Source organism: Lipotes vexillifer, unplaced genomic scaffold (assembly GCF_000442215.2).
Source record: "Lipotes vexillifer unplaced genomic scaffold, Lipotes_vexillifer_v1.1 scaffold849, whole genome shotgun sequence".
Classification (NCBI taxonomy): Eukaryota; Metazoa; Chordata; class Mammalia; order Artiodactyla; family Lipotidae; genus Lipotes; species Lipotes vexillifer.
The window spans coordinates 453,014-464,523 of record NW_006799735.1 but is presented as its reverse complement, the minus strand read 5'-3'; the positions used below and the strand labels follow the sequence as shown (position 1 = coordinate 464,523).

General features: G+C 39.0%; 1 protein-coding gene across 2 annotated transcripts in view; it reads left to right on the top strand.

Moving 5' to 3' along the window:
* Window positions 1-78: 78 nt before the first annotated feature.
* The window catches only part of MBNL1 (muscleblind like splicing regulator 1), a 181,277-nt gene continuing 169,845 nt past the window's right edge, over window positions 79-11,510 (top strand). For both annotated transcript variants that reach the window (XM_007471933.1, XM_007471934.1), the window contains exon 1: window positions 79-1,152. The gene's annotated coding sequence lies outside the window, so the exon portion shown is untranslated. The remainder of the gene's footprint in view (window positions 1,153-11,510) is intronic.

Here is an 11,510-nt window from a genome sequence, read left to right as displayed (position 1 = left end):
CCCCCCCCCCCCCCCAGTCTCTAAAACTTGATCACATAACGATAGTCCAGGATTCTTTCTATTCAGAGTGAAGGCAAGTTACATCTTACGACACCCAGTGAATTATGATTTGGGGCTGTGCTTTCCTTTGTTCCAGCAATGATATGACCTATTTGCCTCGGACTATTACAGTATTTCAGAAGATGAATATTTTATGTTGAAAGAGGGGGCTCTTCTTTCTATAAATCATATAATGCAGAGGTGGGAAGGAAGGGGACTTTACATTCCAAATATTATTTACAAAGTAGATGGGAAGCCGGTATGTGAGTGTTCGTGCTTGTGTGACAGTAAGTTTTACTAAGGGGTTCCAAAACCGTGGACACCCGGTTACTTGAGAAAGATACACACCGGCAGTCGTGCGGATGTCTTTCCCGCCTGTGGGCCATCAGGTTCAAAAACTGTGTGGTGCATTTTAACGCGGCAGCCCCACCAGCTCCTACTGTTTTATCCTGATTTTGAGACTCACCTTCAGTCTAACCTTGCCGGCTGCCTTACCAAGTCCCATCCACGGGCCTCTTTCAACAACGAACCGATTTGTCGGCTCAGCAAGTCGGAAGGAGCAGAAAGTAGTAGCGGTGCGTCCTCTGCACTATAGCTCGGAGGTTATAATGCTGAACGTATAAGATGGAAGATACCACCGGGAGGCGGCGGGGATGCACCTCGCCAGCTCCAGCTCGGGTTTCCTTTTGCTCTCCGCGCCGGTCGGCGGGTGGCAACGACCACCCCCCAGCGGACTTTGTTTGGTTGAGGGGCGACGAGGTGGCGGGGGAGCAGAGCCGAGGGGCGGCGGAAAGTTGAAGAGCGTTTTTTTCGCCGCCGCGTGGGTTCCGGGGCTCGACGAGTCCGCCCAGGGCTTCCTGGTGGGGCTGGGCCGGCGGGGGAGGGGCCGCGCAGCAGCAGCAGCGGAAACCAGACCTCGGCGATAAGAGGCTGCACAGCGACATGCAACAGTCTTTTCACTGCAGCTGAATGAGTTGTGGCGCTCACAATGCTCCCGTGACCGGGAACTGACAAGTTCAATTTTAAATCGCGGGGCTCTTGGAATCATGACTCCCACAATGCCTTGGGCACTCGCTCGGCAGTCGGGCTGCCTCTGAAAAAAAAATGTGAGAGGTAAGTTTCCATTTTCACAGTTTGCTCGCGCTGGTCTACTGCTCTGCATTGTTCGTGTTCTGTCGGGGCTGTACATGGCTGAAGGAGGAAGTGAGAGGAGGCTTGGGCCGGCTCAGCACGCTGGATGGTTTCCTATCACACACCATCTCGAGCTAGAGGGAAAGCGGGAGGTTGCAGCTGCAGCCCAGCTGCGAGGAGCCCTTCCCTGGGCTCTGCGGACACTGTCAGCACTGCCAGCCTCCCACTTGGCAGCCTAAGAGAAAGAAAGAGAAAGAAAGAAGGGGGGTGGTGGCGGTGGCGGATAAAAGAAACAGGTGCGTGGAAGTGTACTTACAACTTAACGACCTTTGTCGGGGGGAGATGCGAGTCCATCAGATGGGAGCCACGGTTTCTCCCAAGAGACCCCGCATCCCTGCCCCTGGGGCTGCCATCCAGCCCCGTTTTCATCTGGGCCAAATATGTGCACGCAAAGGTTAATTCTCTGCCTGCTACCCATAAATTACGCATGACATGTTTAGCTGGGCTTCCTTATATGGAGAGTGCTGTATTTCAGTCCAGTTTGCCTTTTGCCAAGTTTACAGGGCGGAAGAAGCCCTGCATGAGAGGGCTCTTTTTTTTTTTTTTTTTTTTTTTTTCCCATCGTTTTGTAGTGCGTCACTCAAAAACTGTAAGAAAAGTAAGTATAGGCGCTCTCAGGGTGGAGCCGCAGTTCGTGGACTGAATTGCTTTCATGAAAGGTTGAAAAGAATGAAAAGTAGTTAGGACTTGGGTTCTGGTTTTTTAGACAAAAGCAGGACAAATATGTAGCGCGGCCCCCCCCCCCCCCACCCCTTTTCTTTTTTTAAACGGAGCCGGAATCTGTTATTGGTAGTAATGTGTCATGTGAGAATACTTTGATTCCAGAGCCTGTAACACGAGCAGGTATATGGTGGAGCTTATGCTTGCCCCTCTCACAGCACTTTACAACTACAGTGGTGAAGCTGGAAGAGTAATTGTGTTCTTAAATCTCTCCTGGGCCGGGAGAATATGCGGCTACTAGGATTCTGTGCTGTATTTCCGTGGAGTGCGCTTCCCTAGGATTAAGATTGAGTAGGAAGCTGCCAGAAAGGTTATTGCCACTGCCTTTACTTTGCGTGCCCACCAGCCCAGGCACAAGCCGATAGCAAATGGATGGCAAACTCTGCTCTACTCGGAGGAATTTCTCAAACAAATTAATACAGTGAGAGAGAAGTCATAATTAATGCCTTTGGATTTGCAGGCCGTCTGCAATGTGCTTTGAAATACTACACCAGTGGACACGGTGTTCCCCCGTCCTGGGTTTGAACACAGTGCCTGTTTATACCCAGAGGGTAGTTAGTTCATAACTATTCTGTACCAGCATAAGTGAGCCACTCCATGTTATCTCTGTGGGTTCCTGAGAGCGTTGGTGTTTCTCCCCGTCTTGCTGTTGAGATAAAATGTTATCACTGAGACAAGTTAAAATGAAAGTTCAAAGCCTGTAAAATTTATCCCAGGAATACTTAGTTCAGTCCTTAGAATGTCTTAGATATGGTGCTATAGCTGGAGACTCTGAATAAAGTTATTTTGTAGCCTGTGAAAGCACATTGTTGTCACTTGTATCTTTGCTTTCTTAAAGTTGGTGACAACTACAGTTCAGAACTGTGTTTTAGGAAATCAGCTTTCTGATTTTCATCAGTGTTGTGTATTTGCACGGGGGTGAGTTTTTTTTTGGATTACTAGTGTGTTGTTAGGCCTTCTTTCAAAAGGTAGACAAAGCTTTTAGTTTTATTTGTTTAACGGGGGGTTTCCTTGCAAAAGTTGCCTTTTGTGTTTTAAGGAACAAGTTGGGTCAGCACCAGAAAACCTGTTTATCCATTCGTCTATAATTACAGTGTCACTAAAGATGTAATAATCAGGTTGTACTATTACTAAGAGACTCAGAAAACCTCACATGTGCCTAGTTTAATTTTTTTTTCCTCACGTAACTAAGAACAAATTTGTGCGCAGATACACATCGTGTGTGATACTCTATGCAGCCATGCCAACAGAGAATCCAAAGTGTTTTATGGTTTGAGATATTATTGCTTGTGTTTACATTTCCACATTTGGGGCAAACTTAGACTCCAAGTTGAATTCATCAAATTTTGATTCCAACATTCTGTTCTTCCTCTGGGCACGGAATTCCTATGAAATGAAACACTGGGTTCTGTTCCAGAACAAGAACAGAATATCTCAAGGTTTCTCTTGGCGGGGGAGGGAGGGAGTAAAATCGTATTTCTGATTGAGGAAGGGTGTATTACTTTTTTATATAAAATTTCCTGTCTTCTGTAAGCAAAAAAAAAATCGCCCTTGCATTTATCATTGTCGCCATACATTAGGCCTGTATTTGATATATCTATTTATGGAAACAGAGAGAATAGCCTCTGCACCTTCTGGCTTTCTGCTTGGTGATAGAAGATGCAGAGATTAGAGAATATCTCAGATCTTGCTTAGAAGAAGATGAAGAGAATAGGTGATTGGGGTTTCTTACACTCTGAGGCATCAGGGTGGGCAGCAGATATGAAGGTCAGGGGAGCAGAAGAAGGAAGTGAAATATAGTCACTTAAATATCTGGTTCAATATAAAATCCTAATGGCAATACCAATCACAGAGGATGTTACATAGGGAGATTTTAAAGTGTGTGGCCTTTTAGGCCAAAACGCTTCATATTTTTGGAATCTAGAACATGCTGTCCGGTACAGTAGCCATTGGCCACATGTGACTATTGAGCACTTGAAATGTGGTTTTCTGGATTGAGGTTTGCTCTAAGTGTATAATACATACTGGATTTTGAACACTTTGTACAAAAGAGAGAATATAAGACATCTGACACTATTTTTTATATTGATTATATGTGGCAGTGATAATATTTTGGATATATTGGTTTCAGTAGAATATATTGTTAGATTAATTTCATGTGTTTCTTTTCACTTTTTAAAAAATACTGCTACTAGAAAACTTAAAATAACAAGTGTGGTTTGTATTGTATTTCTATTGGACAGGGCTGTTCTAGAATAACGCAAGAAAGCACCATTCTGGTAGAAAGCCTAAGGAGTTTGCTGGTCAAAACACAATAAAAAGGACTTTTATTTTTACAAGCTAAAGAAGTTTATTATACATAGGAATACCTCATCTTTCTTATCCATTGTAACCAAAATTTGAGAAAACACACCACCTAACATCTATTTTTGTATCCTCAAAACTACTATTTAGTTTAGAGATTTAATGGTGAGGTAGTAATAATAGAGAAAAGGCTTATAATTAGGGGATGAGTCTTAACACCTCTCAAAGGCCAGAATAGAGTATGATTGCTACTTAGGAACATTTTAGAGACACTATATTATCATTGTCCTGAAGTTACCAAACACAAACGAGTCACTAAAATTTATTTTAAAATAGAGTTTTCAGTAAATAGCAATTATCTTCAAATGCTTCATATATATTTTCCTTTGCTGTGACTTTCCACCTTTAGAGAATAAAACCCCAAATAAGTCCAAACAAACTCCTGACTGTATGTTAATCGAAGATTAATGAATTCACAAGAATGAAAGATTTTTCACCAGGAGGGAAGAGGGCGTTGTTGTGAATGTTAGGAAAGGTAAGAATACGTTTCTGTAGTAATGTTCTGGGCTTTGAGGAATTCCTATACACGGAGACATTGTCTTTATAATTTGAACACATTTTGAGAAAGCATCTGACTGGTAAACAAAGCACAATGGCCTAGGTCCTGGAAACATTTCTTTCAAATATTTTCAAAACTGAAGTACATTTTGCCATGCACAGTGAGTGTTAAACTGAAAAAAAAACGTGGTTCTTTTCTATCCATATAACATATGCTTACTTTTATTTCCTTGAAGGATACCAAAGATATAAGACAGGTTGGATGCAGTGAGTTCTTCTTTGGTGTGCGGGAAGGGAGCAAGTTTTATGGAGAATCTCAGAAGAGTTGCCTCCCGGCTTGGTGCCATCTTGAATCTGTCCCCCACCTACAGGAGGCATAGCTGCCATTAGTGTCAATGCATGTGTGGAACCTGCGGGGGACAATCATCCCCATTAACTTTGTAGATCATTTCTGATGAGTCATGGAGCAGATTCACTAATGGTTGGAGAATTATTGATCACAAAGCAGAGGATTCAAGAAGAGCTATTGACATAGGGCACTAAAAGTCTCTAGACGTATTTTGTATTTTTAGAGTTGAGGTAGGGAACTCGGGGTTTATGTAGTAGTGTTTTCATATTATAAAAATATACATTTATATAAGCATTACAGCTATATCCTTGGAAAAACACCTAGCAAATACGAGGTTATAGTTTTCTACATATTATTGTTAGTCTTAATGATTTCATTAGATCTCTTTCAGATAATTATTCATGTTTTCTGAGAGGCATCTTATCACTTCTGCCTGTGATGTCCATAAAAATGAAAAACCTTTGAAGAATTTATGTTAGAGTTTTAGGCATTCTGTATTTGTTACTTTTCCCACTATTTTTGAGATCTTACTCTAGGATTCTGTGGTGATCCTTTGTCAAAAAGAGTTCAGGATATATTAATCTCAAGATGAAATGTAGGCATATTGGATACAGTGGAAAATTACTTTTCCACTGAGATCAGTTATTTTAAAAAGGTGAAGGTATTTCTGAAATAAGTATCATGCTTCAAGTAGCGTATATGCTCCAAAGGAAAAAACTGTCATCTCTTTGGACATTGTTTTAAGAAATCGAGAAGTGTATCTTTCATATACCCAAAGAGGTGAATAATAGCTAATAAGGTACATAGTCCCATCAAGTGTGGATACAATTTGTGTGTGAATGTATATATGAAGATAAAACTTTTCCCAAGGCAGTGCCAATTTATTCAAATCACCTGGATATTAAATAACATAATATGATTAAAAAGAATTGCGATAACACCATTGTAAAGCAATTATACTCCAATAAAGATGTTAAAAAAAAAATCAACTCCATTTCAGTCCCTCTTTAGCAGAATTCACAAAATGACAATATTTCTTCCTCCAAATGATTCTTAAAAAAATTTATCTTGAGACTGGATTTTCGCTATATTTCCACTTTTAAAATAGTTGGGGAGCTCTTAATTAGGAATAAATTTGTTTTAAAGAGTTAACAAGATTCTAGGATCATGAGAACACGTTTAATCATGTGAAATAAACATTGCATGCTGATTTGAGATATTATTTTATTTTGTAAAGTTGATTCATAGGAAAATACGTATTTTGGCAAAAATAGCAAGCTAGGTTCAGTGAGATCTGCCAAACTTAAGATATACCTTTTCATCAAAGAGGTGGCAGTCTGGTAGGGGAAGTAAGAGTTTTGAAAAGAACTGTAAAGTGGAAAGTGGTATTTCATAAGCAGAGGCTAGGTAACATGGTATGGAAGTTGAGATAAGGAAAGGTGCGTCTTAATGTAGCTCTGACCAATACATGTAATAAAGGGAACAAACAGTTCTAACGCATTAATAGTGGAAAACAAAAGGTATTCTTTATTTTTTAACATTATAAAAATATTATTCTGTTAAACCAGCATTAATTATATCTATTTAGTGATACTTCCATATTTTTCATATGTATACATTTAACATCCAGACATAATTTTCATACATGTTCTAGTTCATTTATTTAGTTCATTTTGCTGGTAGAAATATATAGATTTCCAAACGTCCTATACTAAAATATTGATAGCTTTGTCATTAGTATTACTGTTGAATACCAAAAAATACCAGTTTTTGAAGCCACCAAATAGTTACAAATGTATCAGAAACCAAAGTGGGTAACTGGGGTGAACAGTGGATGTAGAAAATTTGTTCAAGAGAAAGTTAGGTTAAAAGTAAGCTGATAATTACAAGGTTGTTTGCTAAAAAATCGGTATACTAAAGTTAAGCAGTGGAAGTAATACTAAAATATACCAAAAACCCAGTGATTTCATTTTGGGAAAGGAAACGTATAATATATAATGAACAGCAATGAGAGAACTATATATTAGCAGGGAGATTTTAATCAGAGACAGCCAGAGTATACAATTTAATGTGACGTTGAATAGAAGAAAAGTGAAGAAATAAAAACAAGATATAGCTGATGATTTCAGGCACTGGTAGAAGTGTCACAATTGTGAATACAATTTTGTGGTTTTTAAAAATAATTCATGAATGTTTTAAGTACATGGTTGTGAAAGTTGTGGTAACATTGTGTATACTTACTGTACTCCAAATCCCCGCATACTGACATTTGTCTACAATGATTATGACTGAATAGACTCTTTCAGAAAATTCGAAAAATGTATGGTAACAATAGTATGTGCAGTGGGAGTGTGAGGAAATCTAAACAGTGAAAGACTTTACAGTTTAATAGTCAAAACACGTCAAAAGCAGGTTAAATAACAAGAATGCCAAATAAGGCATTAAGCAATTCATATTCATATTTAGGACATCACTAAAGATACTTTTTGAACTTGACTTAGTATTAAAACTTACAGACCATACACAGCTTATTGCATCCAAAAAGTTTAATCTAATCGAGTATTCAACAATCTGTTTATCAGCATTGTTGATTATAGTAATAATGATAGGTTAACATTTTATTTGTTTCTGTCTTATCTGATTACAAGAAAAGAATTACCTTTACAGTGACCTTTTAGCACCCTATGTGGATGGCTAGCTCTTATCCTAGTAGAAAGATAGTCTGGGGTGGGATGGTGATAGTCAAGTTAGGCCACAGGCCGCAGATATAATAGGACGGCAAATGGCCAGCTGTGGGGGGGGGGCGGGGGGGGGAGTTGGAAAATAAAGCTCTGAGCCATTGAGTTTGCAACTCAGTATTCTCCACAAAGATTCCCTCATTGATATTTCTGTTTACTAAATTTTAGTTTCAAAAAGCCATGCTATGAAATGATACATCAGTTTCTATAAACAGTATATCTAAATTTGTTTTGAAAGTACAATCTTTGTTGCAGTGCAGGTAGAACAACAAAAACAGACCTCATTTGGGGGTAACAATGTTTTGAAAAGTGGAACACTTTGTAAATATAAGAGGTGATACTGATGTTATTATTATCATTTAAAAATTATCGTATCTTTATATATTTATTGCATTTTGTCTACATCTTGAAAGGAGTAACAGACTTTGGGAGGTGGGGCACAAAAGTCTCACAGTGTATATGTGACTAGGTATGTGGACTGGGAAAAACCATTTACTCTTTCCATTGTTTAATTCTTACATCTGTGAAATTATAAACATGTTAATAATAGAAGTGCCACTTGCTATACATTTCTTTATAAAATATCTCATTTAATCTTTCCGACAGCTGTAAAATATCCCTTATGACTTTTATCTTAAAGATGACTAGCATGACTAGAAAACACTTTTTGTAGTTTGCAGAGTTGTGGGATCTTTTTTCTTCTTTATTCCATTGTCCATATTTTTAACCAATTTTTTGTCTTGCTTGCTGTCATATACAAAGAATGGTGATGAGGATAATAGCTTTAACAATGATTACTAACATCTTGAACTGCTTTCTTTGTGCCAGGGTAAAGTTTATGAGTTAATTCACACATTCCTCAGAACAGCCTTATGAGATGGGTACTGTTAATATGTCGGTTTCAAAGATGGGGAAACTGAGGCACAAAGTTAATTGCCCATGGTTTCTTAACTAGGAAGTGGCACAACAAGGAGTGGAACCAAGGTAATCCAGTTCTAGAACCCATGCTTGTACATCAAAGAATGAAAACAAAACTTAAAAAACACTTGTGTTGGGTACTGATAGGAGATTGAAACTGTAAACATTTGGAATAATCCAGAAGAGTAAAACTTATTACAGCATTTGAGGAGACGCTGGAAGAATGGGTGGAAAGTGAGGAGAGAGAGAAAAGGCCTAGGGAGGGGCAGTTAACAGGGTAGAAGAAATGAAGAATCAGGTGGGAAAGGGGGATAGGGGCTCCACTTTGGAGGGCACTGAGGACCAGGTAGTAAGTTTGATTCATAATGGGAACATTAGGAAACATTTGCTTTGGCAAGTAACTGTACAGGAGTTGTGTTTTAGTGACATTTTTTAGAGGAAGAATAGGACATACATAGGACGAAGTGGAGATTGTAGGATAGAGATGAGGGACTAGAAAAGGACAATGACAGGAGAATGAAAGGGACATGTGTGCTAGGGAAAAAGTAACAGGCTTTGGGTCCACAGGATGTAGCAGCTGTTAGATGTGGATGTTAAAGGTGATGGGAGGTATTAAAAATGATTTTAAAAATATGGTAAGAGGGCTTCCCTGGTGGCACAGTGGTTGAGAGTCCGCCTGCCGATGCAGGGGACACAGGTTCATGCCCCGGTCCGGGAAGATCCCACATGCCGCTGAGCGGCTGGGCCCGTGAGCCATGGCCGCTGAGCCTGTGCGTCCGGAGCCTGTGCTCCGCAACGGGAGAGGCCACAACAGTGAGAGGCCCGCGTACCGCAAAAATAAATAAATAAGTAAATAAAAATATGGTAAGAATTTTAAAAACTTTTCATCCAAAATTTTAAAAACTTTGTTAATGTTATCCCTGTTCATCACATTGCTCCTTGTGAGCTCTTTTAGTATAAAGAACTATATTTTAAAATATCAGAGAAAAACACTTAAAATTATATTTTATCAGGAACTATAACTTGGGTAAGTGGAAGATACCTGTTAAATTCTTAAAACAGTTCATTTCTGTGTCAAGCTCTCTTTTTTGTTTGTTTGTTTGTTTGTTGCGGTACGCGGGCCTCTCACTGTTGTGGCCTCTCCCACTGCGGAGCAACACGCTCCGGACGCGCAGGCCCAGCGGCCATGGCTCACGGGCCCAGCCGCTCCGCGGCACGTGGGATCCTCCCAGACCGGGGCACGAACCCGTGTCCCCTGCATCGGCAGGCGGACTCTCAACCACTGCGCCACCAGGGAAGCCCTCAAGCTCTTTTAAAAGACAGGGTTGTTAAATTCTTTATTCCAAATTGGTAATTCTAAAGTAAGCGTAATTTCATCTTTAGGGGTATGTTGTTGTTTGCTAAGAAATGTCTCATTGACGGCTAGGCAGTTCTGGTCCCCTGTTAAAAGTTCATGCAGAACACTGGTGTAAATGATCCTCAATGATAAACCAGGTGGCAGATAGATACATGATAAAACAAGTTTGCAATGTGCTCAATGTAGCTGACATTTATACTTCTCAGACCTTGCTATTTTAGGGAAGGTATCAGTGTAACTGTGATATTCTTTTTCCTGGAAATAAAGATCCTTAATAATCAGACGTTCTTATAAACAGAATGATTTACCTATGGGAATAAATAACCAGTTGCATTGAGTTAACAGTTACCTGGAGTTGTGAGGATAGTTATATTTCAAATAGAATAGAAAGCTTTGCAGGAGTACTCGTAGGCCTTTTTACATAAGGCACTTACATGCTTTTTACAAGTAAATGGCTTAAGAGAGTTTAAGCAAAGCATGTCAGAACAATGACTGTATTTAGTACACATAGAGAAGTTCTTATGAAATCAAGACGGTTTTCAAGAAAAAGATTCTATTTATAAAGATTTACCACTTTATCTAGATGGTCTACATCCACAGAAAATAATTTTAAAATTGCACTGTTTATGTCTTTATATGTAGCATGTTTATGTAGAGCTAGAGAAAATAATGTTAACTGTTTCACTTTGCCTTTTGTTTATATGCCTTTTAGTATTATGTGAAAATCACACTCAGAACATGCCTTTTTCTATTATTAGACTTTTTTTTTTTTTTTTGCCTTATCTGGTTTTGGCCTTGTGCTACAAAGATATGGTAAAAATCTGTTTTTATTGAATTATAGTTAATGCTTAGAAAATTTCATCCTAAAGTAACTAAGATTAAATAGTATTAAAATTAGAAATTCTTCTTTGCTTTCTCTGTTCACTGGGCCAATCTTAACTAGAAAAATTTACTCCAGATTATTTTGAGCCATTATTTGAATTTTCATTATTTGAAAATTTCAGGGAAAGCTGCATTGTCAACTTAATGTCCTTCATATAAGGCAATTGGTCTTAAATACCTCATCTAGAAGACTTTGAGAGATTTGATGAGCGTCGCGAAAGTGAACAACAGGGAATACAAGCAAATCTTTAACCCAGGTGTAGAGTCTCTCTGAGGTATTGCAGGACCTTTCCAAAAATTAATTTGAAATATCCAGAACAATAATTGAGACTTGAAAAAAATGTACTTCAAATAGAAGTCTGCGTAATGCTTTCTGGGGGACCACATTCACTGAAAATTGTCTGTGAGAAATGACTCTCAGAGGAATATAGTTTGAGGACTGGATTTTAAAAGT